Source organism: Hypanus sabinus, chromosome 3, assembly GCF_030144855.1.
Source record: "Hypanus sabinus isolate sHypSab1 chromosome 3, sHypSab1.hap1, whole genome shotgun sequence".
In the NCBI taxonomy this organism is placed as follows: Eukaryota; Metazoa; Chordata; class Chondrichthyes; order Myliobatiformes; family Dasyatidae; genus Hypanus; species Hypanus sabinus.
Genome location: NC_082708.1, coordinates 121,773,994 through 121,801,795, shown reverse-complemented (window position 1 = coordinate 121,801,795; position 27,802 = coordinate 121,773,994). Strand labels below are relative to the sequence as shown.

Below are 27,802 nucleotides of genomic sequence, written 5' to 3'. Positions count from 1 at the left end.
AAAAAAAGCTACAAGGGAAAAGATGAAATATGAGGGCAAACTAGCCAATAATATGAAGTAGGATACTGAAAGTATTTTCAGTTATATGAAGAGTAAAAGTGAGGTGAGAGCTAATATTGGACCACTGGAAAATGATGCTGGTGAGGTAGTAATGGGGGACAAATAAGTGGCAGATGAACTTAATGGGTACTTTGCAGCAGTCTTCACTGTGGAAGACAGTAGCAGTGTGCCAGAGGTCTGTGAGCGTCAGGGAGCAGGAGTGAGTGCCATTGCCATTACAAAGGAAAAAGTGCCAGGAAAACTCAAAGGTCTTAAGGTGGATAAGTCACCTGGACCAGATGGACTACATCCCAGAGTTCTGAAAGAGGTTGCTAAAGAGATAGTAGATGCATTCGATACAATTTTTCAAGAATCACTTGATTCCAGCATGGTCCTGGAAGAATGGAAAATTGCAAACGTCACTCCACTACTTAAGAAGGGAGGAAGGCAAAATAAAGGAAATTAGAGGCCAGATAGCCTAACCTCAGTAGTTCGGAAAGTGTTGGAGTCAATTATTAAGGATGAGTTTGAGGTTCTTGGAGACTAATGATAAAATAAGTCAAAGTCAGTATGGTTTCTGTAAAGGTAAATCTTGCCTGACAAATCTGTTAGAGCTCTTCGAGGAAGTAACACGCAGGGTGGACAAAGGAGAGGCAGTGGATGTATCTACTTGGATTTTCAGAAGGCATTTGATAAGGTGCTTCACACAAGGCTGTTTAACAAGATAAAATCCTGCAGTATTACAGGAAATATACTGGGATGCATAGAGGAATGGCTGACAGGCAGGAGGCAGTGAGTGGGAATAAAGGAGGCCTTTTCAGGTTGGCTGCCTGTGACTAGTGGTTTTCCTCAGGGGTCAGTATTGGGATTGCTACTTTTCACATTCTTCGTCAACGATTTAGATAATGGAATTGGAAGAATGGGCAAAAAAGTGGCAGATACAGTGCTGGGAAATATATGATAATGCATTTTGGTAAAGAAAACAATAGTGCAGACTATTATCTAAATGGGGAGAAAATTCAGACAGAGGTGCAAAGGAATATAGGAGTCGTGCAAAACTCCCAAAAGGTTAATTTACAGATTGTGTCTGTGGTAAAGAAGGCAAATGGAATGTTGGCATTCATTTCAAGGGGAATCGAATATAAAAGCAAGGAGATAACGCTGAGGCTTTATAAGACACTGGTCAGGCTGCACTTGGAGTATTGTCAACAGTTTTGGGCCCCATATCTCAGAAAGGATGTGTTGTCATTGGTGAGAGTCCAGAGGAGGTTCACCAGGATGACTCCAGGAATGAAGGGGTTAACATTTGATGAGTACTTGGCAGCCTTGGGCTGTACTCACTGGAATTTAGTAAAATGAGGGGGGGGGGATCTCATTGAAACCTACTAAATGTTGAAAGGACTAGAGAGGGTGGATGTGGAGAGGATGTTTCCTATCGTGGGGGTGTCCAGAAATGGAGGGCATAGCCTCATAATTGAGGGGTTACCTTACAGAACAGAGGTAATGAAGATTTTTTTTAGCCAGAGTAGTGAATCTGTGGAATGCTCTATTGCAGACACCTACAGAGGACAAGACCCTAGGTACATTTAAAGCGAAAAATGGTAAGTTTCTGGATTGATCAGGGCAAAGGTTATGGCAAGAAGGCCGCATGGGGTTGAGTGGGATCCGGGATCAGCCATGATGGAACGGTCGGTGCAGGATACTTGATGGGTGAATGGCCTTAGTGTCTTTATATTTATCAGGCACGTTTCATATCCTTATCAGGACTTCCCAAGTGCCAAAGCCCTTTGTGTTCACCAAAAAGAGCTTTATAAAGTCTCACAAAGCAGTGTGATAATGACCGGCCAAGTTATTTTAATTTATTGATTGAGCAATAACTACTGAACAGAACACCAGGGTTTACTTCCTGCTTTTCAAATTAACATCAGAGGATCTCGTCCTTGTGCCTGGGTTGTGAAGGTGGGCTTTAGATTAATCACACAAACCAGAAAATGATGGCTATATACAGCAGTCAAGCAGCATTACTGGGGGGAGGGGGAGAAAAATAAGAGTGAGGACCTTTAATCAGAACTGGTAAACAAATTCAGAAAACAAGAGTGTTTTACATTGCCATGAGGGGCAAGGTGCAGAGAACAGAGAGAAAGTCTGTCACAGGGCAGAGGTCAAACTTGTCAAGGTAATAATTACTTCAAATACTGCTCACAGCAAACAAAACAGAAATCAGAAACAAATTGAATTATAAAGAGCCAGCCACATCGGTACAAAGCGACCACCTGAAATTGTTCCACTTAGTATGAAGCCCAAACAGCTATATGTTGGATATTGTAGGAGCTGAGAAGGAGGAGAATTAACGTGACAGGAGACTGCAAACTTAGTTTTACCCTTGGAGATGAAACAGGGGTGCACTACAAAACAATGAAGTTGCATTGCTTTCTCAGAGGTAGTAGAGACCACACTGTGAGCACAAATGCAGTGCAAATCTCCCCATTTACCAAGCAATCACTTAACAAGCATTTTTTGTATAAACTTAATCCCATTCTTTCTCTAAATGAAGGCTTTGCTCATTATAACGAAGATTGTGGGATACATTTCACTTCTCACAACAGTTCACACAAGGAAAGGCAGATCCCAATTAACAGCACCATCACACACCTTCTTCACTGGTTTCATTAATGCGCCTTCTCGTGTTACCATTTGTTTCAGACATGGTTAAGCATAAACAATACTCTTTCCCCCTCCAACCGTTTAGTGCTTCTGATACAGCAATCAGAAAACATTGGAGAGTTGCCTTGGCATAGATGTATCAATTCTATTCTCAAGTCAGAACTTCCTTTCCCTGATCAGCTGGAATGCCATCTGGTGTTCTGGATTCTGATCCCAATAGCTGAATTGAAGCCAAGTTGAGGGATTTTTTTTCCCCAACTCAGCAGCAAAGTTGAGCAGTGCATCAGTCATATCACAGACTGCCTGAAACCCTCCCTGGTCTACCGTGAAAATATAACAAAGTGAATTTTCCTACAGTCATTGTGAAATGTCACTAGCAAACAGTAAGCATGTGATTGTTTCTCTCCTGATTTACTGAATCAAAGAACCCAGTAGAGCTGGGCTGATACAAATCAAACTATCCAGGTTATTAAATAGCTTTCTAACTGCAGAACTCAGAGTAAACCTGGATGTAAAATTTACTCGCATAAAGGAATTTGCATAAAGGAAAATCAACTCCAAAATGTTTACAATAAAGCTAAATGAGAGGAAAGAATGGTTAGGTGCAATACATTCTCTTTAAATCAAGTTAACAATTTGTAAATGAAAATAACGAAACTCCAGGCATGTCAAGCAATTATTTTGGATTAGATTCAAAAGAGGAAGAGAACAATATGCCAGTCATTCAGAAATTTATCAAAATGAATATAAAGGAAGTCAGAATAAAGGAACAAAGAAACATGGCTGATATCCCACATTTTGACTCTCTGTGACATCACAAGATCATCAAGAGTATTGTTCCTGAAAGTCTTAAATGAGAAACAAATTGTTATACTGAACAAGTAAATTCTGAAGAAAATTGCTTCCATCAAAAAATCTTAAAAGGAATGAGAACAGCATAACTGCATTATCCACAAGTTTCCAAAGCCCAGTTGATTAAGAGACAGTAAAATTAATAACATCAATCTGCTACTTAAGACGAGGAAACAAAGCAATAGAATTTTCAACCCAGTGACTTTATTAATTTCTTAACAACTAAGGAAAGGTAATTGAACAATCTATATTTTCAAATGAAAACAGAAAAAGCTGGAAATATTCAGCAAGTACAGCCATATCTCTAGAGACAGCCACATTACTGGCTCAGGTCAAAGAGGTTTCATCAGGAATGGAAAAAGTCAGAGGAAAACAAGTTTTAAAATACAAAGAAAGTCAAAAGGGCAGGTCAAACATAAAAGAGTAAACTTGGAAGTTGGGGAGATTATATGACAAAAGGGGCAATACTGCAAAGTATCAAAAGACTGAAGCAGATTAACATGCTAAAGCAATATGAATGGTATGCTGCAAATCTGGAATAAAATTTCTGGAATGCTGATTATTTGGAACTGTTGAACTGAGCAATAAGTCGAGCTATACCTCCGAGATGTGTTCGTTTCTGGGAAGAGTGCAGAAGGCCAAATACAGATGTCGAAGCAGAAGCAAATTAATATGACGAGTGGTCCAGTGCCCAGCTTAGTGCTGTAGGTAATACAACAGAGGGGTTCTACAGAGAGACCACCCAATCTGCATACAGACAGCCTGGTGTACAGACAACATCCTGAGCAGGAAATAGAGCACAAATAAATCTCTGTTTTGAGCACAGGAGATTTTGGGACATTGAGCTGTGGGGGAGGGAGATTGTAAAGCAGCATGCGTAGCATCTTCTACAGTTACAGAGGAAGCCTGTGGAGAGGAGAAGAGCTGTTAGTCAGAGTGTTTGAGCAAACCTCAGCATCCCAGAGGAAACCGTGCTTTTGGAAAACTGAAAAGTGAGGGAAGGGGTACACTTAACTTTTAGGAGTGACCAAAATCATGAAGAATGAGTCAGTGAAGGCTGGTGAGGGTGAAAAGACCTAAATTGTTAAGTTTATTAGGAGCATCTGGGATGGGGAAAGCTGGCTGAAATCTGAGGTGATGGCTAATGCAGTGGTCAAAAGGAAATGTCTAAGGGAATTACTATGTAGACATCAATAAAGCATTTAAAGCAGTTAGTCATCACTGACTGTTAGATGAAGTTGCAATATGGAATTGAAGGCAAATCGGAAGAGTAGCTGAAAACAACAGCAGGACTGCAAATCAGGCATTCAGATTGGGAGAATCTAATGAATATTATCCCATAAGGATCTCTGTTAAGGTTACAGCTACTCACTATATTGATGAACGAGGTGGATGAGGTGAAAACCTACATATCTATGTTTAATGATACAAAGGTACACAGCATCAAAGGTATCATTAATGCAGTCATAAAATAGACCCAATTAAATAACCAAGAAACAATATTCAATGGATCAGGGGTCTATTAAATGCAAATCATTAAAATACTCCAATATATAAAAACAATCAAAAAATGCTGTGAACACTCAAGTAGCAAGCAGGCATCTGTGGAAAGACACGTAGAGTTAATCTTTTAAGCTCTTAAAACGTCATGAATAGGCACAAAAACAAATAAAAGAATAACAACACACACAAAATGCTGGTGGAACACAGCAAGCCAGGCAGCATCTATAAGGAGAAGCAATGTCGACATTTCGGGTCGAGACCCTTCGTCAGGACTGACTGAAAGGAAAGATAGTAAGAGATTAAATAAAAGAATGCTGGCTCTTCCATCTAATGAACTGAGATACAAGAGAGGAAAATTTGCTGAACCTGTACTGACTCCTAGTTAGGCTATGTGTAACATATTTGAGGATGAAGCATATTCTCAAAGCCTTTTTTTAAAAAAGTATAAAATCCCACCAATTTAGGGGCCAAAGATTTCCACGGCTGCTCCAAATGAAGAACAAGCTATTCACGATGGGACTGAGAACCTTAAGCCCTTTCTTTGGAAGCCTGACAACCAGCCCATCAAAAACATCCTAGCCCATCTGTACCAGAGTCCATGGGCAATGCATTGGCCTTATAAACCATTTCTGAACTCAGAGATGTAATGGGAAGGATATAGAAGTTGTAGATAAGTTTGAATTTATGACTGAGATCACACAAACTAGGGCTACATTCCTAGAATTAAGTTACGGATAACCCTAATCAAAGTTTTTGACATTAACAGGAATATAAAGAGTAGAGAGAACACTTCCACATGACAGAAACTCTTGCAGAAATATTCGAACCAGGCTTTTCAGAAATGTAGAAGAAAACAACTGCCTCTTAAGCAATGTCTCCTTGCGGGTTTTGTTGGTTCTGAGGTAGATAAATGAGAAAATAACCCACTCTTGCATGGATGATCCAAATCAGAATCAGGCTTATCATCACTGACACACGTCACAAAATTTGTTCTTTTGCAGCAGCAGTATAGAGAAGGACAGAAGTTACCACAAGTTACAAATAGTGCAGAAGAAGAACAACAAGGTTGTGTTAATAAGCTCATGGACCATTCAGAAATCTGAACGAAGAGGGGAGGAAGCCCATCCCGAATCCTATAGTGTGGGTCTAAAGGCTCCTGAATCTCCTCCTTGATGGCAGGAACAAGAAAAGGTCACGTCCAAGACGGTGAGTGGCATTTATCATGGATGTTGCCTTCTTGGGCCACTGTCTCTTGAAAATATCCTCAATGATAAGAAAGGTTGTGCCCACGATAGACCTGGCTGAATCTCCAATTCTCTGCAGCCTTTTTCAACCCTGCACATTGGAGCCCGCATACCAGGCTGAGCTGCAACTAGTCAGGATGCTCTCCATAGAAGACCTGTGGAAAACTTGCAAGAGCCTTCACTGACAGATCAAATCTCCTCCAACTCCAAACGAATTAGAGGAAATGGCATGCCTTCTTCGTGACTGCCACACTGTGTTGGGTCCTAAGATGTTAACAACCAAGAACTTGAAGCTGCTCGTCCGTTCCACTGACCCCTCAAGAGTTGTGTTGTACATTCCCACAACTTTCCTGGGAGTTTCAAAGTTCAAAGGAAATGTATTATCAAACTACACATATGTCACCATATACAACCCTGAGATTTGCTTTCTTGTGGGCATATTCAGTAAATCCAGCAAACATAATCAAATCAATGAAAGACTGCGCACAACTAGAAAGACAAACAACCGAAGTGCGAAAGACAATGAACTGCAAATACGTAAGAGAAACAGAAAAAAAATACATAAATATCTTAAATAGGAGATGAAGAGTCCTTGAAAACGGGTCTGTAAGTTGTGGGAACAGTTCATGTGATGGGGACAAGTGAATTTGAGTGAAGTTATCCCCTCTGGTTCAAGAGCCTAATGTTGAGGGGTAATAACAGTTCCTGAACCTGGTAGTGCGAGTCCTGAGGGTCCTTCACTTCTCCTTGATGGCGTCAGTGAGAAGAGAGCAGAGTCTGGGTGGTGGGGCCCCTTGATGATGGATGTTGCCTTCCTGCAAAGGGAAGTGTTCCGTGTAATTTGTGCTCAAAAATGGGGAGGGCTTTACCCATGATGGGCAAGACCATATCCACTACTTTTTGTAGGATTTTCTAATCGGGGCATTGAAGTTTTCATACCAGGCTATGATGCAGCCAGTCAATATACTCCCCCACCCCTCATCTATAGAAGTTGTATCTATAGAAGATGTCATGCAAAATCTTCACAGACTTCTAAGGAAGAAGAGGCACTGCCATGCTTTCTTCATAATGCCAATACATGCTGGGCCCTAGACAGATTCCCTGAAATGATAACACCTAAGAATTTAAAGTTGCTGACCCTCTCCATCTCTGATCCCCTGATGAGGTCTAGCTCATGGACTTCTGCCTTCCGCCTCCTGAAGTCAATAATCAGCTTCTTGGTCTTGCTGATGTTGAAAAAGAAGATGTTCTTGAGATTTTTCAATCTCCCTACTGTATGCTGATTCATCACCACCTTTGACTCGGCAATAACAGTGGTGTTGTCAGCAAACTTAAATATGGCATTGGAGCTGTTCTTGCCTCACAGTCTTCAGTATAAAGGAAATAAAGCTGGGGGCTGAGCACACAGCCTTGTGGTACACCTGTGCTGATGGACATTGTGGAGGAGATGGTGCCAATCCGAAGTGATTAGGATCTGCAAGTGAGAAAATCAAGGATCTATATTGCACAGGGAGATAACAAAGCAAAGGTTTTGAAGTTGATTAATTGATTTTGAGGAACTGATTATGTTGAATGCCAAACTATAGTCAATGAAGAGCATCCTGATGTATGCATCTTCACTATCTAGCTGTTCCAGAGTTGAGTGAAATGCCAATGAAATGGCATCTGCTGTGGACCTGTTGTGCTGGTAGGCAAATTGGAGCAGATCCAAGTCACTTCTGAGGCAGGAGTTGATACATTTCATCACCAACCTCTCAAAACACTTCATCACCAAGGATGTAGGTGCAAATGGACGATAGTCATTGAGGCGGGTCACCATGCTCTTAGGCACTGGTAAACATGAAGGCTGCTTGCAGCAGATGGGTACCTCAGACTTCCTCAGAGGTTGTGTTAAAACACCAACCGGCCAAGCTATCTTACTTGTATCAGCCTCTTCACCAGCATTTGTGATTCTATCAACTACAGTAACATCATCGATGAATTTACAGATGGCATTTGAGCTGTGCTTAGCAACAGAGCCATGAGTGCAGAGAGAGGAGAGCGGCGGGTAAGCATGCACCCTTGATTAGTGGCTTTGCTGTCAGCAAGGAGGAAATGCTGTACCGACCCGCACTGACAAGGAACTAGGAAATCCAGTTGCTGAGGGAGGTATAAAGGCCCAGGCTGAAACTTGAGAATTAAAGTGTTGAACAGTGATATATGAATAAAAATCATTGGCTTGTGGTGGCCAATGCAACAGGCAGGTCACACACACATCTGGGACTAGAAAGCAAGGGGAGAAATCAGAGTAAGGAAGTGGGAGAAGGGGAGTACAAGATGGCAGGTGATAGGGAAGTCTGGGAGAGGGGGAGAGGTGAAGGAAAGAGCTGGGAAGTTGATTGGTGGAAGAGATAAAGGGCTGGCGAAAGGGAAATCTGATGGGAGAATACAGAAGACCACATAAGAAAGGGAAGGGGGAGAGAGTACCAGAGGGAGGCCTGCTGAGTTCCTCTTGTATTTTATGTGTGTGGCTTTGGAGCCCTTCTCCAGCCCTTTATCAACAGCCCAAATACACTTTGGGCAGTCGGGGATCAGAGACTCCCCTGAATCAGTGAGAATGCTGTACTTCAAGAAACCTTTTAAGGATATCCCCACGTCATTTCTCTGTTCTCCCCCCCACCCCCCCAGTAATCTCCTCCCATGACAGAGGGTCTGCTTCAGGCATTAATGCAAACAACTTGACTATTTCAACATCATCACAAAGATCTCAGTGCTAAGCTAGTTGGATGTTGATATTCGATTATTCTCCTGGTGAATTGGCAGGATTTTGTGGAGTCAGCATCAACGATGTGAGATTCTTGAAATGCCAATTGTCATAGCCCAGGTCTCAGAAGCATGCCGAAGATGAAGGAGCTATGATCTGGCCAGTTCATTGAGCTTTGTGCTAGGTTTAGATGTCCTCAAGGTAGCTTTTTCCCAATCAACTAAAGGCTATGTCGGCACATAGCGGTAGTAAATTTCATCATCAATGTCTTTATGCGCTGAAAAGTTTCTCCATAAATATGGGAAGAGGTCCATTTACCAGAGTCCCATTTTGAACCCTTATTGTTGGAGGACAGCATGCTGCTACTGGGGAAAGCTGATATGAGAACATTGGTTTAGTGATAATATGCAAGCCATGATAACCAACCTTAAAGACAACTGCCTAATTGTCCCAACTCTTTCTTGATCTTTCTTTCTGCAATGTTACATGCCACCTCCATCTCCCCTGCTTCTGGAAGTTTGTTAATCCTCACAACTAAGGTTAAGCTTACAGTGACTACACTCCAGAACTGATAAGTTAGCTCAAGTTCCATACTTGAGCTGCATCATGAAGACAAATTTTGCACATGCTTGGAAGCCGACCTCAAATCATTGACAAGTCAGTCACTGGGACATACAAGAAGATGGGCATTCGCTAAGCTCTAAAGTAATCGGGAACATCATGAAAGAACAGAAGTAGGTTACTTGCAGATATACCAATGATACTAGGTCAGTTATTGATTTTAAATCTGATACTGATTGTTCTTGTTAACCTTATGTAGTACAAGATACGATACAAATGCAAGCACATACAAGACCACAAGACATAGGAACGGAATTAGGCCATTTGGCCCATTGAGTCTGCTCCGCCATTTCATCATAGCTGATCCATTTTCCCTCTCAGACCCAATCTGCTGCCTTTCCCCGTATCCCTTCATGCCCTGACCAATTAAGAATCTATCAACCTCTGCCTTAAATATACATAAAGCAGACATCCCACCCTGTAAAAACTCATTTCAGGGAGGTAGAACCACCACCTCCCACAACCCCATATCCCCACCCCCCCCCCCCACCTGGGTCAATCTCCAAGGGTGTATGTAATACCTTGTTTAGTGACTTTGTCTAATCTGTAAACCAAGTTGGGTATATGTAGAAAATGTGACATTAAAATACGTACTTATATTATCATGGAGTCATTTTTTTTATTCTATTACAACTTTAAGCAAGTCTACAGGGAGTTTGGCCTCATCACGTAGGGCATCAATAGAGTAGCTCCTTAGCAGCTAACCAGCTAGTTTAAATAACATTAGCTATGCTAATGAATGAATGACACCTGTTAAACTCACCTCAACATGTCTTTTACATTTTAACCCACCATGGGCAATAGAAAAGTCACTGTTGCCATCAGTGCACGAGCAACACTGTCATTATTTTTGAGGTCGACTGTAAAGCCCGCCCACAGAGAAAACTGATAGGTCTACTTAGCACGAAGAGAAACCAATCAGGATGCTCCCTCTTGCTCACCCTCTCAAAAAAAAATTATTTCTGGGATATTGTATATAATTTGCGGGCATCAGGGAGCTGCTATCAATATGCGGGAGACTCCCGGAACTTCTGGGAGAGGTGGGAGGTCTCCATAAAGCCTTAGCCTAGCTGCCCGTGGCAGCAAATTCCACAGATTCACCACTCTGGCTAAAGAAATGTCTCCTCATTTCCATTCCAAAAGGACACCGTCTATTCTGAGACTGTGTCCTCTGGTTTTAGACCCCCCCCCCCCCACCATAGGAAACAACCTCTCCACATCCACTCTATCAAGGCCTTTCACCATTTGATAGGTTTCAATGAGGTCACCCTAATTCTTCTGAATTCTAGTGAATACAGGCCCAGAGACATCAAATGCTCTTCATATGACAAGCCATTCAATCCTGGAATCATTTTTATGAACCTCCTTTGAACCCTCTCCAGTTTCAGCACACCCTTTCTTAGATAAGGGGCCCAAAACTGTTCATAATACTCCAAGTGAGGCCTCACCATTGCTTTATAAAGTCTCAACATTACATCCTTGCTTTTATATTCTCGTCCTCTTGAGATTAACGCTAATATTGTCTTTGCCTTGCTCACCACAAACAACCTGCAAACTAACCATTAGGGAAACCTGCACCAGCACCTACCGACCTGATAACTTTGGGATGTGAGAGAAATGCAGAGCAGTTGCTGAAGATCCATGCAGCCACTGGGAGAGAATGCAAACTCTTAGACAGGTAGCATCTCCAAACTAGTTCCTTTGCATCCTGTCCCCACCCTAATGACACATCGCATTTAGGAACTTAGTGGGATAGCAAAAACTTTTTTCCCCAGGAATTTTACATTTAAGTTCATTCAATTCTCTTTGATAAGAAATATCTGAGAAAAGAAGTTCCTCCTTAAATCTGTGTAAAAGCCACTTACAGCATATGCACATCTTTTTTATTTGGATTTAACATTCTGAATAATACTTCCATGTTTTATCGTTATTTAGGTCTGTGCACGATTTTTGCCGATCACTGAAGCTCCTGTATATCCTGGATACTATCCAGGTTGTTCACTTCACCCCAATCAATGTGTGTACAGCAGAAAAATGTCAACACCATTAATTTTGCTCAATGGATGTATTATTTCCTTGCTTGTAATCCCATCTAATCTTGTTTGTCCCAGTTGGTCATTCTAACCAAACCACCCGTTGCTTCCCTCACTGGAAGATCATTCTGAACTGTTCTCCTAACAGCACTGAATGCTTATTTCTGATTCAACCGGGTAGCAGCAAGAATAACAGTGACTGCTTAATCCTCTCCGATTTCTTGTCTGACACACTAACTGCATTCAGGAGTACAATGGATGGAGAACATGAGTACTCAGTGACTCTACTTGTGGGCACAGGTTGGGCTTGTCATCTCTAACAGACAGAGGACTGAAATCTTGTTTGAATTGTCAACCCAGCCACAGCCTCCCTCCTGGATTTTACTCATCAGAGACACACATGAAACCTAAGTGTGGTAGTTGTTTTCAGTGATAGGAAGGAAATGTGTCTAGCTGGAGCAAACATTTTCCACTCTATGAGGAAGGTGTGAACGAAAGCTTTCTCAAGTCTTAGCATTTGTATTTTTCCAAATTTCTTGCATAAAATGAGCTTTCCATGAATGGTCTTTGGAAATAGTGTGGGTTCGAAATTGACCCTCATCACAAAGTTCTGTCCCGTCAGCTTTCTATCAGGAATCGGGAGCCAGACGACATGCTAACTTCTTCCCAGCTACAGCTTAATAAGGTTTCTGGCCTGTATGGTGGGGGTTCTTGATGATGGAGACCGCTTTCCAGTGACAGTGTTCCTCATCGCTGTGCTCGATAGTGGGGAGGGTTTTACCTTTGAAGGATTGAGCTATACCCACTACTTTTTGTAAGCTTCTTCATTCTTGGTTGTTACGTGTTTCCGCACTAAGACATGATGCAACCAGTCTCCACTGTGTATCGATGGAAGTTGGTCAATGTTTCAGATGACATGCCAAATCTGTGAGAACTTCAAAAGCAGAGATGTTACCATGCCGTCTTCAAGATGGCAGCCATGTGCTGGTCCCAGGACAGATCTTCTGAAATGATAGTGCCAAGGAAATTAAAGTTATTGATCCTCTCCACCTCCAATCCTCTAATGAGGACTGATTCATGGACTTCTGGTTTCTTCTTCCTGTAATCAATGAAAAGCTCTTCGGTTTTGCTAACGTTGAGTGAGAGGCTGTTGTTATGGCACCATTTGACCAGATTTCTAATCTCCCTCCTGCATACTGATTCATCACCACCTCTGAACTTTAGCTTTCCCTTCAAGTTATTCCAGAAACCCTCACCTTTAAAGACAAAGGTAGAACAGGTGCAGACAGCTACAAGTTAGTTTGTCATTAGTAGGAAAGACAGCAGTGTGCAATAAGCTTTTATAACCAACGTGACGAGTTTACACCACGGTCACAATGTGAATCTGAAGATAGTCACTGGTGTCAATAATCATCTTACATATGGTAGCTTTCACTTAAGCAATCTGATTTGACAAGAACTGCAGGTTTTTAAACCTACCATTCTCACATTAAAAACAACACATTGTTGAATGAGTATAGTTTAAACCTCACTGGGCTAATAATTAGTCCATAATTACTGAATAACCTGCCGAACAATGATGAGATCTGCAGATGCTGGAAATTCACACAACACCACACACAAAATGCTGGTAGAACACAGCAGGCTAGGCAGCATCTATAGGGAGAAGCACTGTCGACATTTCGGGTCGAGACCCTTCATCAGGACTAATCGAAAGGAAAGATAGTAAGAGATTTGAAAGTAGGAGGGGGAGGGGAAAATGCGAAATGATAGGAGAAGACCGGAGGGGGTGGGATGAAGCTAAGAGCTGGAAAGGTGATTGGCGAAAGTGATACAGAGCTGGAGAATGGAAAGGATCATTGGACGAGAGGCCTCAGGAGAAAGAAGGGGGGGGGGGAAGCACCAGAGGGAGATGGAGAACAGGCAAACAACTAAATATGACAGGGATGGGGTAAGAAGGGGAGGAGGGGCATTAACGGAAGTTAGAGAAGTCAATGTTCATGCCATCAGGTTGGAGGCTACCCAGCCGGTATATAAGGTGTTGTTCCTCCAATCTGAGTTTGGATTCATTTTGACAGTAGAGAAGGCCATGGATAGACATATCAGAATGGGAATGGGACGTAGAATTAAAATGTGTGGCCACTGGGAGATCCTGCTTTTTCTGGCGGACCGAGCGTAGGTGTTCCGCGAAACAGTCTCCCAGTCTGCGTCAGGTCTCACCAATATATAAAAGGCCACACCGGAAAATGAAACTGAACAATGAAAGGGATAGTTTTGCAGGAAGTCTAACCCATGTGACAAACATCACAGAGGAAATCTATCCATACTCTAATTCACTCCTTTGACTTGAACTTTAGTTTAGATCTGACTTAGGTGGAGCCCAAAGTTAATCTGCCTGATTTCACTCTCATACCCACACAGAACGCCCAACATTCTCAGCACATTTAAAAGACAATTGCTCTGTCACTACAATTTTTTTTTAATTGATAAAAGAAAGAAAGACACATACAGCACGAGCGGAACGGAATCTCAACTGACTTGAGAGAAATCAGCTCTTCAAATTAAAAACTTCACTTTCCTCTGAGCCACAATAAACAAAAACCCCAGAAGATAACCCAGCAATGGCAAAATGACACAATGAAGCCAAAACATCTGGCTGATTAGAGCAGCAAAGTACTGTCATTGAAACAGTACATACGTCGGGTGATTGATAAGTTTGTGGCCTAGGTAGAAGGTCAATTTTAGAAAACCTAGTACCGTACATTCCGTACTATAAGCCGCTACTTTTTCCCCACGCTTTGAACACTGCGGCAACACTGCGGCCTATACTACGGTGCGGCTAATGCATGTTTTTTTTTCATGCCGCCAAAAACATTTTGCCTCGTAACAGTAGACCAATAAAATTGATGAGTAGTTCACAGAGGTCCAATGAAATTGTACGATAAATCAAGCGCACTTTCACAATTAAATTATTGTAAATCAGTCATTTGTACTCACCCTCATCAACATAGAAAACACTCGAAGAAAAGTATATGATGCAGCTTTTAAGGCGATCAATCTGGTGGTTGAAGAAGGAAATCGAGCTGCTGCACATAATCTTGGCATAAATGAATCAATGTTGAGACGGTGGAGACGCCAGCGTGAAGAACTGAGTCAATGCAAAAAGACGACAAAAGCTTTCAGAGGTAATCATAGCAGATGGCCCGAACTTGAAAACTTTCTTGAAGACTGGGTTAACACACAGAGAGCAGGCGGCCGCGGTGTTTCCACCGTGCAGATTAGACTGAAGGCTAAAGCAATCGCCACCAAAATGAAAATCGAAGATTTTAGAGGTGGGCCATCGTGGTGGTTTAGATTTATGAGACGAAAAGGCCTGTCCGTCAGGGTACGCACGACTCTGTGTCAGCAGCTCCCTTCCCGACCACGAGGAAAAGCTTGCTAACTTCCGCACATTCACTCAAACAAAGATAGCGGAGAATTCCATCGGGCCAGATGATATCATAAATATGGATGAAGTACCTTTGACGTTTGACCTGCCTCTCACTCGGACTGTTAATAAAAAAGGTGACTCGTCCGTCACACTGAAAACAAGTGGCCATGAGAGAACGCATTTTATTTGTGTTCTGAGCTGCACACCATCCGGACTAAAGCTTCCACCGATGGTGATTTTTTAAGCGGCTGACAATGAAAGTTCAGTGAAAGCTGCCATCAAGAGTACAAACTCAATTCCAGCTGTGATTCCTGGGGGCACCACGAAGTATTTGCAGCCACTGGACATCAGCGTGAACCGGGCATTTAAAGTGGCACTGCGCGTTGAGTGGGAGGCTTGGATGACGAGCGGCGAGAAATCCTTTACCAAATCAGGACGCATGCGAAGAGCATCTTTAACTCAAGTCTGCCAGTGGATCCTAAATGCGTGGAGCCGTGTCACAACATCCACCATCACCAGCGGGTTTCGAAAGGCTGGACTGCTGCGTGATGAAGAGGACCGCGTGCGCTCAAGTGAGAGTGACAACGAAGAGACTGAAGTGAGTGACGAGATCCTGAGGTTGTTCAATTCCGACACTGAAGAAGAGGACTTTGATGGTTTTAGTGCGCAGGAGGAAGATGAAGAAGGCGATCAATAACTTTTCCTGGTAGGCTGCAGTATATATATTTTTTTTACCAGTCGTTAGGAGATATTGGAATGTTGTTCGTGCACTGTTCAGTAAAAAAGTATACGCAACGTGTTACCGATACGTATGTATATTTAAAAGTAGCTGTGTTACAGGCACTGTTCGAAAAAAAGCATTTGCAATATATATTTGTTTATGTTACCATACAGATTTAATTAAAAGTTAAAAAATCCTCACGTGTAATATCTTTCTGTGTAAATATCTCATATTACAACGTGGGACACCTGTGGCTTAAAATCCGGTGCGGCTTGTACAAGTACAAAATTGATTTTCTTTCGTGCGGCTTTTAATCAGGTGCGCTCTGTAGTCCGGAATCTACGGTACATTTATTTTTCAACATAGTCCCCTCCTACATGAACACACTTAGTCCGGCAGTCATGGAGCATACAGATCTTGGACCTCCAGAAAGTGTCCACAGCAGGGATGATTGATAAGTTCGTGGCTTAAGGTAGGAGATGAGTTATACAGCTCTCGTTACATGCACACGCAGTTCAACTCTGAGTGATTATGCAGAAAGTCGGAAGTTAATAACTCAACCGCTAATAACCCATTGGGGTGATTGATAAGTTTGTGGCCTAAGGTAGAAGGAGATGAGTTATTAACTTCAAACTTCCTGCATAATCACTCAAAGAGTTGAACTGCATGTGCATGTAACGAGAGCTGTATAACTCATCTCCTACCTTAGGCCATGAACTTATCAATCACCCATCTGTGGACACTTTCTGGAAGTCCAAGATTCGTATGCTCCATGACTGCCGGACTAAGTGTGTTCATGTAGGAGGGGACTATGTTGAAAAATAAATGTGCTAGGTTTTCTAAAATTGACTCCTGCTACCTTAGGTCACAAACTTATCTATCACCCCTCGTACAACAAAGAGGAATTCCAGTACAAAAGAAGACCTTTCCTCACAAAATTTTCTGATCATCCAGTTATCACAGGCAGTTTAGTAATGATTAAGATACGTGAAAAGATTCTGCCTTATATGTGGGGTTCTTGAGTAGCTTATCACATGAAGCAAGCCTTACATTTCAAAATGCCAAACTGTAAATAAACTTTCAAATAAATTATAAAACATGCAAAATTCTGCAGGAGCTGGAAATCCAAAGCAACACACAAAGGGCTGGAGGATTTGCAGGTCAGGCAGTATCTATGGAAATACAAACGATTGTAAATAAACAGTTGTATCTTTGGTACAAGAATGATGGAAAAAAGTTTTCTTTTAAAAAATGAGCGCTTCAAAATCATAAAGGACAGTCCTTAAATCAAAGTGTGGCTGAGCCCCCTCTGGCGAGGCAATCTCCGAGCCGGTGACAGACACAAACCTTGAATTTACAATTGTCTGCCAGGTACACACACAGGAAACAACAGTGATCTCATCAGACTTGCATTCTCGGTTGCCTAGAAACCTTTGGAGACGATTATAAAGGTAAGTGATGTCACTCTGATCTGGCATTTCAGCCGGATAAACTGCAAGGCGCTGACAGAACCAATGGGAGCGAGGCTGGTATTGTTGGATCGTAGGTTAACAAGGTTCAAGTACAACCCAGTCTCTTCCTGCATTACAGGTGTACATTTCTCTAAAAGAAATAAAAGCAACAATGCTGAGAACCAGTTAGTGATTCAATAAAGTGCGAGGCAGTCCAGATGGAACAGTAACTCTTCTGGAGAGCAGACAAAAATTAAAAGAAGTCTGTTAATTCCCAGCTGTGTAAATATTTTTTTTTAAAAATAAGATGGCTTTTCAAATTATTCCAATATTAAACAAAATGCATTCTAATAATAAAATGCACCTCCACTCAGAGCTGGTGACAGAAAGTTTGGATGTACAATTGTCCTGAATCTTGTTATTAATTTACAATTAAAACATAGACAATAAAGCTTGCTTAGAGCTAAATCACAACTATAACTCAAATAATGAGGAAAAAAAACAGCCTCCAGTCCTGACGTTAGTATTTTCCTTCCCCAAGCTAAACAGCTAATGCAGCCATGAGGTTGAAAGCAATCTGCTGTATAAACTCCAACATGATTTCTGCCTTCAGGTGAAAGGTGGATTGTGGTAATTTAACAGCAAATTGTTACCATGGAGAACCACAATTATCATCAGGAATTCAGCTCAATGAAAACAACCCAGTGGACCACCGACTATCACTGGAGCCTTCAGTGCAGTGCAAGAACAATGCCAGCCTTTGTTTAATCCTCACTGCATGGGCATCACAGGAAAGACCAGCATTTGTTACCCCCTGCTTCTTCTGTGGATGGTTAGAGGGTGGAAAGAGTAGAAGTGGTAGGCGCAGGTTCAATTTCAACACCTAATGCAAGCTTGGATGAGGGGTATGGAGGACCATAGACCAGGTGTAGGCTGAACTATTATTCAGTATGGACTAGATGGGCCAAAGGGCCTGTTTCTGTGCTGTAGTGCTCTATGACTCTATAACACACTGACAGAGTCACTTCTAAACCAGTTTATTATGAATAGCAAACTCCTGTCCCCAAAGAGACGAATCCTCCTAGGCAAGTCAATAAAAATAAATACTTATTAATTCCAATCCAACACCTTCCCAGCATCATAGAAATGCTCATCTTACCCATGCCAGCCTAAAAGCAACCATTTAGGTTAATTCCATTTCACAATTTTGGAAAATTGAATAACCCTTTGGAACTCCATTACACAGGAGGTTTCCAATCACTATCAATTTTCTGAACTTTTACCCTTTTATTTCTGTGTTTCAACCAAATGTCAGCATTCAGAAACATGTTTCATTTTCACCAATAAAAGGAGTTTGTCACATTTTGTTTGGTAACTCTCTGTTAAATGCTTTGGAATTCTCGACAATGCATGGCAAATTTCAGAAGGCTAAATAAAAAGTGCTTCCTGGTGCAAAGAATCTAATTTCATTCTTACATAATGAAACATTCACTATATTTATCAGAAATTTGTGAAGACCATGCTGAAAGGGGATTCTTTGCAAAACTGATGAACAAATCTATCAATGCTGAGCAAATTATTTAACGTAAACAGATCATGTTTCTAGTGCTCAGGTCAATGAGCAACTGCAGAAGCTGGTTATTATTTCCACCGTCATCGAGCACAGGAATAGGTCCTTTGGTCAAGAGTTAACACCAACCATCGAGCACCCCACTTACAGTGATCTCATGTGAGATGTGGGTGGAAATCACAGCAGCCAGGGCAAATCCATGCGGAGGCAGGCAGGCTGTACGAACTCCACACAAACAGATCCCAAGGTCAGGACTGAACCTGAGTAACTGGGACTGTGAGGCAAAATCAGAACCAGGATCACGTTTAACGTCACTCTCATTTATGAAATTTTCTTTTTGCAGCAGCAGTACATTGCAATACATAATGATAAAAAATATAAATTACAATAAGTACACATTAAAAATTAAATAAGTAGCAGTGCAAAAAGGGAGGAAAAAATACTGAGGTCGTATTCATGCATTCATTATGCACTCAGAATGCTAAAGACGGAGGGAAGAAGCTGTTCCTGAAAGGTTGAGTGTGTGTTTTAAAGCTCCTTTACCTCCTCCTTAATGGTCACAATGGGAAGGGGGCATGTCCTAAGTGATGGGGGTCCTTAATGATGGATGCTGCCTTTTTGAGGCATTGCCTTTTAAAGGTGTTCTCAATGCTGGGGAGGCTAGTGTCCATGATGGAGCTGGCAGAGTTTACAACTTCCTGCAGCTTCTTCTGATCCTGTACAGTGGCCCCTCCACACCAGATGGGGATACTACCACTTCAAATGCTCTCCACAGCACATCTGCAGAAATTTGTAGCTTTTACTAGCGCTGCCCCCAGAAAGAGAAACTGTTCCTGTTCTGGTACAAAGGGAGCAAGGGCAAAGAACAAAAGGGTGAAAGTCTCAAGTGTTAAGTGGCAAAATGGATAATAGTACAGTACAAAATCATGGCAATGGGACAAGTGAAAAAATAATCAATGAGCTTGCGAATGAACAATAGAATTATTCAATTCAATTTGGTTAGCCGACCAAATGGAAGTGACAGATTACAATCAGAATATGGACAAATATTTGAAATAAAACAAAAATGAAGCTAAAACAAGTGGGCGACTGGTTAGTTCTGAAAAGAGGCAGGAGAGATCTGATCGGCCCCTCCAGCCTCGTCAGGCATGGTACCAATGATCTGGACTTTCTGATGAGTCAGGAAGGGCAGTGAAGTACTTTATTAAACAATGAGACATTGTTCATTGGGTTCCTGTTGAGCACTCATTGCAACAGTGTAGAAACCAGAGGCTAGAAACCAGAAACCAAACCAGAGATTTGGGTCAGAGGAGAAATGGGACAAAGCATTAAAACACCATACAGCTACTAGGTCGCACAAGCCAACTGATTGGGATTGTTCAAAACCTGCAAGGGGGCTCCACACTGTTGAGATGTCGGCAGCAAATTCATCATATCAAAATAAAAAATAAACTGCTCTTCCGGTTGGGAGGAGCTTGCGGCACGAACAGCAAGGTGTAAGTCTATTGCATCTTAGGCCGTCCCTCAAGATCCAGGATGACTAACTTGTTTTTCCAGTTTTAATGGGTAATGAGGCCAGAGTGGGAAATGTAGACTCCAACAGATCGGATAGTGATGAACAGTGGAGTGGGGAGGGTGCAAAAGTATCAAGATATGTGTTGCTCTAACACGCAAAATTGTTTGGGGGAAGAGGAACCAGTTGACGGAAAATAGAACCCTGCACTGAAGAAATAAAGGCCCTTACAAATTACCGAAGTGCAAAGAGAAGGGAATGTGGGCTTGCCCAGAGATGATACGAATGGCAGCAGGTACCATTGCACAATTTGTATTTTTTGCACGTGGGGAGGGTTGAGGTTCTTGTTGTTTGCATGATTTTTTTGCAAATGAGGAAGGGTTAATGTTTTTCTTTGAAAATGGTTCCATGGTTTTCTTTCTTTCGTGGCTATCTGAGGAAAAGATGAATCCCAGGATTGCATACTGGATACACACTCTGATAATATTTGAACTTTGATTTAATAAGGGGGATGTCAATATGGAAGGTAAAAGTAAACAGCACCCTACCATAAACTCTTCAAAGTACAAGATCAGCATTACAGGAAACAGAACAGATATGGCTCCGAACTCTGCCAACCACAGTAGACAGTTAGTACTTGTTTGATGAAACAAAACACTATATTATCAGAATCAGGTTTATTATCACCGGCATGTGACGTGAAATCTGTTAACTTAGCAGCAGCAGATCAATGCAATACATAACATAGAAGAAAAAAATTAAATAATTACTAAATCAATTACAGTATATACATTTTGAATAGTTTAAAATTCATGCAAAAAACAAAAATACTGTAATATTAATAAAGTGAAGTAGTGTTCAAGGGTTCAATGTCCATTTAGGAGTCGGATGGCAGGGGGGAAGAAGCTGTTCCTGAATCACTGAGTGTGTGCCTTCAGGCTTCTGTACCTCCCCTGATGGTAACAGTGAGAAAAGGGCACATCCTGGGTGCTGGAGGTCCTTAATAACAGACACCACCTTTCTGAGACACCACTCCCCTAAGATGTCCTGGGTACTTTGTAGGCTAATGCCCAAGATGGAGCTGACCAGATTTACAACCTTCTTCAGCTTCTTTCTGTCTTGTGCAGTAACCCCTCCATACCAGACAGTGATGCAGCCTGTCAGAATGCTCTCCATGGTTTTTGAGTGTATTTGTTGACATACCAAATCTCTTCAGACTCCTAATGAAGTATTGCCATTGTCTTACCTTTTTTAGTAGCTGCATTGATATATTAGAACCACTTTAAATGAAAGTGATGTAATTAATGTAACTCAAGGCAAAAGCAGGAAGTAGCATCTTTACACTCAGAGTACTAAAAAAAAGCTAAGGGGGAATCAGAGTATGACAAAGAAAGTTCCTCAAATTTTATAAAAATAAGCATAGTTATATAAAAAACAAAAGAATTATGAAATATTGAAATAGTGTGATCAGTGGAAGTTTAGACAGACATTGTTTATAAGAATGAAATGCCATGCTCAGAATAATACCCATGAAACATATCACGATGCTTCTGTGAGCTCACTTTCAAGCTACACAGATACCATCTGACCCACATGCTTTGAATGCACCGAGGAAGAAGCAGCGGCAGATGCTGGAATCTGAAGCAATGCACAACACCATGAAGAAACCGCACGGGTCAGGCAGCATCTAATCAGTCCAGATCAGGGACCCCTGCTATTAATCGAGGGGTCCATGGAGCCCAGGTCTCAACCTGAAATGTTAACAGTACATTTACATCCACAGATATCGCCAAACCTGCAGAGTTTCTCCAGCATCATGTTGCTTTGATTTTGTGTTTCCTGAAATTCCAGTTTGTTTCCATATAACAATTCCCTTTTTTTTCCAGGTGGAAAAATGTAATGATCCTTCTGCAGCCATTTCACCTCCTCCCAAACCATCTTTTGTTTCTTATTCCATTACATCCTCTCTGCTTTGCATGCCAATCTCTTTCATCATTCTTACTTTCAACTTCCTTTTTGTTACATACAAATTAGGAGCAGAAGTGAGCCGCTTAGCCTTAGCCTCAAATTCATATTCCTGCTTCCCTTCGGTAACCTTTCACTCCTCTGCTACTCAAGAATCTCTCTACCTCTGCCAGAAAAAAATATATTCAAACATACTTGCAACACACACAAAATGCTGGAGGAACTCAGCAGGCCAGGCAGCATCTATGGGGAGAAAAGTAGAGTTGATGTTTTGGGCCGAGACCCTTCAGCAAGACTGGAAAAAAGACGAGGTGAAGCTCCAGTCCTGCAGGAGAGTTTCGGCCCGAAACGTCGACTGCTTTTTTCCCCATTGACGTTGCCCGGCCTGCTGTGTTCCTCCAGCATTTTGCTTGGATTTCCAGCACCTGCAGGTTTGTGTTTCAAAGATACAGCCTCATAGGGTGGCAACAGCAGAGTTCCTCGGGCTCAGGGATTTCAGAACAAAAAATTCTCATTTCTGTTTTACAGGGGTCAGCCATATACGTATCTAAATTCTCCCACAAGAGGACACATGCTTTCAAAATTCGAAGTACTTTTATTATGCATACATTATACAACCTTGAGATTGGTCTTCTTACAGGCAGCCACCAAAGGAATAAACCCAAAAGACACCATTGTAAGAAAACTGACAAACACCCAATGTGCAAAGCAAAGAAAAATGAAACATGCAAAACAATAAAAGCAAGCAGATAGCATACAGCACTGAGCTCCACACAAGACGCTCTGTCTACAGACACGGTCATCATCTCAGTTCAGCACAGAGTTGAACAAACGTCGCGGAGAAGTGAGCTGAACCAGCCTACCTCTGGCCCGGACTCCCTGACCTTTTTAAACCATCCAAGCATCGGGTTCGGATGCTTCAATATAATTCGAGGCCTGGGCCCCACCACCACAATTCGGCCTGGTGCACCATCAGGATCCAATACTTCAATCATCCCCTCGACCCTCACACCCACCACCGTCTGTGACACTGGCCGATCAAGCTAGTTCTCAAGACATAACCCAACCATTCCACTAACCCTAACCCTTCAGTGACTGTTTCCAATATATTTGCATCTTTTCTTAAATAAGGAGACCAATACGGTGTACCGTACTCCAGAAATGTCCAATACCCCTTTAGCTGAAATACATCCTCCCTACTTTCTCGGTTCAATCCCTGAAGCAACAAAGACATTCTGTTTGCTTTCTTCATTACCTGCTGTGCACACACCAAAACGCTGGAGGAGCTCAGCTACATCTATGGAGGGGAATAAACAGCTGACGTTTCGTCTCGAAACCTTTCATTAGGCTCAGAAAGGGGCAGAAGCCAGAATAATATGACAAATCAAGCCACTAATTTGGCACTCCACCCACTCTGCAAAACACTTTCTTCCACTATGGCACACAGTTGAGAACAACGACTACACCACAAAATGCAATGTAGCTATTCGCCTGAACTTCTCCAAATTCGTCTGCCATCAAGGAGGTCAGGGGCAGTTGCAGCACCTCCATCTTGCAGGTGTCTCATAGTCTCCAGGTTGAAACCCATATCCAACAGCACTAAGCAAAGACATTCACCATTAAAACTCGAATGGCTCACTGGCACTTTAGAATGATTACGGTAATAGATGTGGTCTTTGGAGGTGATTCCTCATCCCAAAATATAAATAGATAAATCTGCTTATATTTCAGTTTTGCAGCACCGACAATATTTTGCTTTTTAAGAGGACAATAATGTTTAAACAGGAGTAAACAAGTAACTCACAGGTCGGGGGGAGTGGGGAGCAAGGAGGCGGATATCTTCCCTCTACCCTCATGCAGTGTCTCAAATTGTCAACTGGGAGACAGAGTGTGTCAACCATTCATGTTTGACGAGAATGTCAGCCATCCCTTGGTCTCCACAGATGCTGCACATTCCTCCAGAAATTTGTTTTCTGCATTAAAACTGCAAGGATGAAGAGTCAAACTGTCAGCTTTCCAGCCATTAACCCTGGCAGACAGACCATGCTCCTCTGACAAATCCATCAATTCCCCAGACAATCACTCTGCAAAAGTGCCCAGGAGTGTGAGCCACCATTCTACCCATTTGCAAATAAAGCTCAGAAAATAAGAAAATACGGAGATGGTCTGGATGTTTCATTTATGCAGCAGGAGGCTGTTGTGCTTCATGTAAAAGTCTGCTTTTATCAATTACATGGACTGCTTTCCCTGCGAAAATTCTTTTAAATATGTGTAATGCTGACTCATTTATGTGGAAAGTGGCTGGGGAAATATTCAAAAACATCTTGCAAGTGTCCTCTTTAGAAACAGAAAAAAATTGTACTATTTAACAAACTACCCAACTGGCTGTTTAAAAACTGAAACTAACTTATTAAGACTATATAGAAATAATTTCATGATTATATAATGATTCCTAAATGACTCTGCTTCCATGAAAATGGAATAATGTTGGATAATTTGGCATGAAGAATCAATTTTTAAAAAGTTACTATACTTAAGTTTATGTCTTGATATTCCTTTGCCAACAGGAACATAAATGAACAAATTCATGAGAAAATGCCAAATTGCCCAAAAAGTTTACTACTGTGCAACACATGTCACTCAGTACTTTTCAGTTTACAAGAATAAGCCTGACAATTCTTCAAAATGAAGCTTCCAATCCATTCACAAATATTCATTTGAGGCTGACACGTTACCAAAACTACTGGCCTACAATGACAGAATAAATGCAAATGTTCTTGATTATTTAAAATCCCATATTTTAAAATGATTAAATTAGGGATCTGCATCAGCGACTCTGCTAATTTCCCCAGATTTGCTCATCATTTTTATACCAGATGCACCAGCGCATTTAATGGATGATGTGATAACCGCAAGTCTATCGCAGTCAAACAGTTCAAGCACAAAAAGCTGCAACTCTTTTACCCCCTAAAAGGTTGCAAAAAAAAATACACGGTTACTCACGTCTCCTGTATAACTGATCTTCCACTACTTTAGACAAATGTTAAAAATCAGGAAAGTAAAATCATCGTAACGTTGCAAGTTAAGTGCAGGCCAGCGAGCGCCGGTGAGTCCCTCAAAGAGTTAACAATAGTGATGTAACGTTCCAAGACCCATCTCCTTAACAACCGTTCCAGTTCGGTTCCGAGGGACGGGTCACGTGAGTGCCGCCCGCCCCCAGTCCTTCTCGCTGTTGTTTGACGGGGAGTGAACACGCCGGCAGCGTCGAACAAAGTTTGTTCCGAATTAACCAAACTCTTGCGCTACTGCAGCCAAAGTTTCTTGTTAACGCGCTTCGGGCCACCTGACCCACCGGCGAGTTTCAATTCCTTGGATCCCTCGCCTGTCCCAAAGTGCCCGCGTTGACTGGAAGACCCTGTAATGAATAACCGGCTCGAGTATGGTCCAATTGCCCCATTCTAACAAATGCTCTCTTTTCCCATTCCCATAGATATTGAACCATGACTAATCTCTCGCTTTCATCAAGACTCTGCCCAGCCAATAACATGCACCACACACATCGTGTCCTGAGTAGGCTGCGGTGCCCGATTGTGAGGGAAATAAAGCCAATACTGGTCCTGAAGTGGAATATCCACGCGGGGCGCGGCAACAAACCATGTCCCTACCTCCAGCCGTCGTCGGTGCAGGAACTGTGCTCTGCTTTACATCGCGAAACCAAGTGCGTAGAAAGCGTTACCTCCCGATACAAAAAAGTTAAATCGCCACAATCGTCCATTGCTGGGTTAGCGAAATAGAAAGAGAGACCGAACTCAAGCGAGGGGTGCAAAAGAAAGGCGTGTGAACTTACTCGTCACAGGACCCACAGCTCGGCAAGGATCACTGGGTCCCCTACTCCTGTTTGTTACACGATCCCTTGTTTTGGATCAGAAATCCGCTGGGAGGCAGAAGGGGAGACGGCACTGGCCTCTCTCTAATCCCCAGGATTAAGACAGTCACTTCCTCCCCGCCTGCATCGCAGATTCCTCCAGCATCTGCTCTCCGTGATACCGAGAGGATTGCAAAGTAACCGGAGATCCAGCGAGAACTGTGCCCCACCGGGGAGGAGCTGTCACATGATGCCGAGCTCGCACAGGTGCCGAGGTAAAACCTCCCCGGGCGGGACCGCCAGAGGGAGTCGCACCTCCGAACTTCCCAGGAGCCGAATGCCGCCGGAGTCCCGCAGGAGAGCGGACTGCTCCGACGCCCAGTCCACTGAGAGTCAAAACCACTCTTCGTGCCCAACGTGGGTACTCAATATGAAGAAGGACCAAGGATCCGACAACCAAACCTCACTGAGTTCTATCTCTGAGCCTCGGTGCAAATCTTTGGGTTTGGGCCATGTTGGTGAATGTAATAACACAGCCGCCATTTACCCTTGGTGCTTGTGTTAGCGCTTCCAAAAAGGACTCTCCCCAGTTCATTCCCGTAGCCAGGGAAATTTATCGTTTCAATTGCATATCCAATTCATGTTTTGAAGATAAAACAAAACAAAAGATACTGGAAGTACTCTTGACAAGACACAACAAATTCTCAGGTCACTTGCTCAATGACCAGAAAATGTATACTCCTTTCTTGGATCACTTTCTGAAAATTCCATTGAATCTGGTTCCACATCCATTCCACTTCATGTAATATATTCAAGATCATGACAACTGATAAAAATAAATTATGAATTATCCACTCAGCAGCCAATTAATTTTACAACTTAACAGAATTGTGTCATCCTATTGTCAATTTCTTCTCCTACCTCACACCTTGCTTCTCCATATCAAATCTATTAAAATCCTTCATTGTCACAGAGCAGTGCGTCAAAGAAACAGCGACAGCTGTGTTGACCATTATGTCTGACTGTATCACCACCTGATGGGAGGATCCAAGGTGCAGGATGGAGAGAGGCTGCAGATGGTTGTTGGCTCAGCCAGCTCCATCGGGTGCACAATTCCACCCCCCCCCCCTTCCCACCATTGAAGATATCTTCAAGAAGTGGTGCCTCTAGAAAGCTGCATCCATCACCTCACCATCCATGACGTGCCTCCTCATTGCTACCTCCATGGAGAAGGCTCAGGAGCCTGAAGACCCACTCACTGTTTCTTCCCCTGAGCCGTCCATGATCACTGTCTTCCTGTTCTTCCTCTGCATCACTTTTTTTTGTAACAAAGTAATTTTTAAGCTCTGCACTGTATTGTTGCCACAAAACAAGAAGATTTCATGGCACACTGTATGTCAGAGGTAATAAAGCTGATTCAGATTCCAATCCATCTGCCAAAAGAGGAACTTCCTGGTAGCCAAAGATTTTAACACCAATCCTCACTCCCGTTCCCATGTGGCCTCTTCTTGTGTTGCGATGAGGCCACCCGTACGCTGGGTGGGCAACACCTTATATTTCTTCTGAGTAGCTTCCAACCTGGTGGGAT

At 42.3% G+C, this 27,802-nt stretch overlaps 1 protein-coding gene across 4 annotated transcripts in view; it reads right to left on the bottom strand.

Annotated features, from left to right (window-relative positions):
• The window catches only part of fhip1aa (FHF complex subunit HOOK interacting protein 1Aa), a 151,190-nt gene extending 124,250 nt beyond the window's left edge, over positions 1-26,940 (bottom strand). The window contains exons 1-2 of one of the 4 annotated variants that reach the window (XM_059965028.1): positions 26,197-26,940; positions 24,154-24,333 (exon numbers count right to left, since the gene is read on the bottom strand). The gene's annotated coding sequence lies outside the window, so the exon portion shown is untranslated. Of the gene's footprint in view, positions 1-24,153; positions 24,334-25,352; positions 25,765-26,014; positions 26,164-26,196 lie in introns of those variants that run through there. The other 3 variants (XM_059965025.1, XM_059965027.1, XM_059965026.1) reach the window with 3 other exon arrangements.
• Between the last annotated feature and the right edge of the window lie 862 nt (positions 26,941-27,802).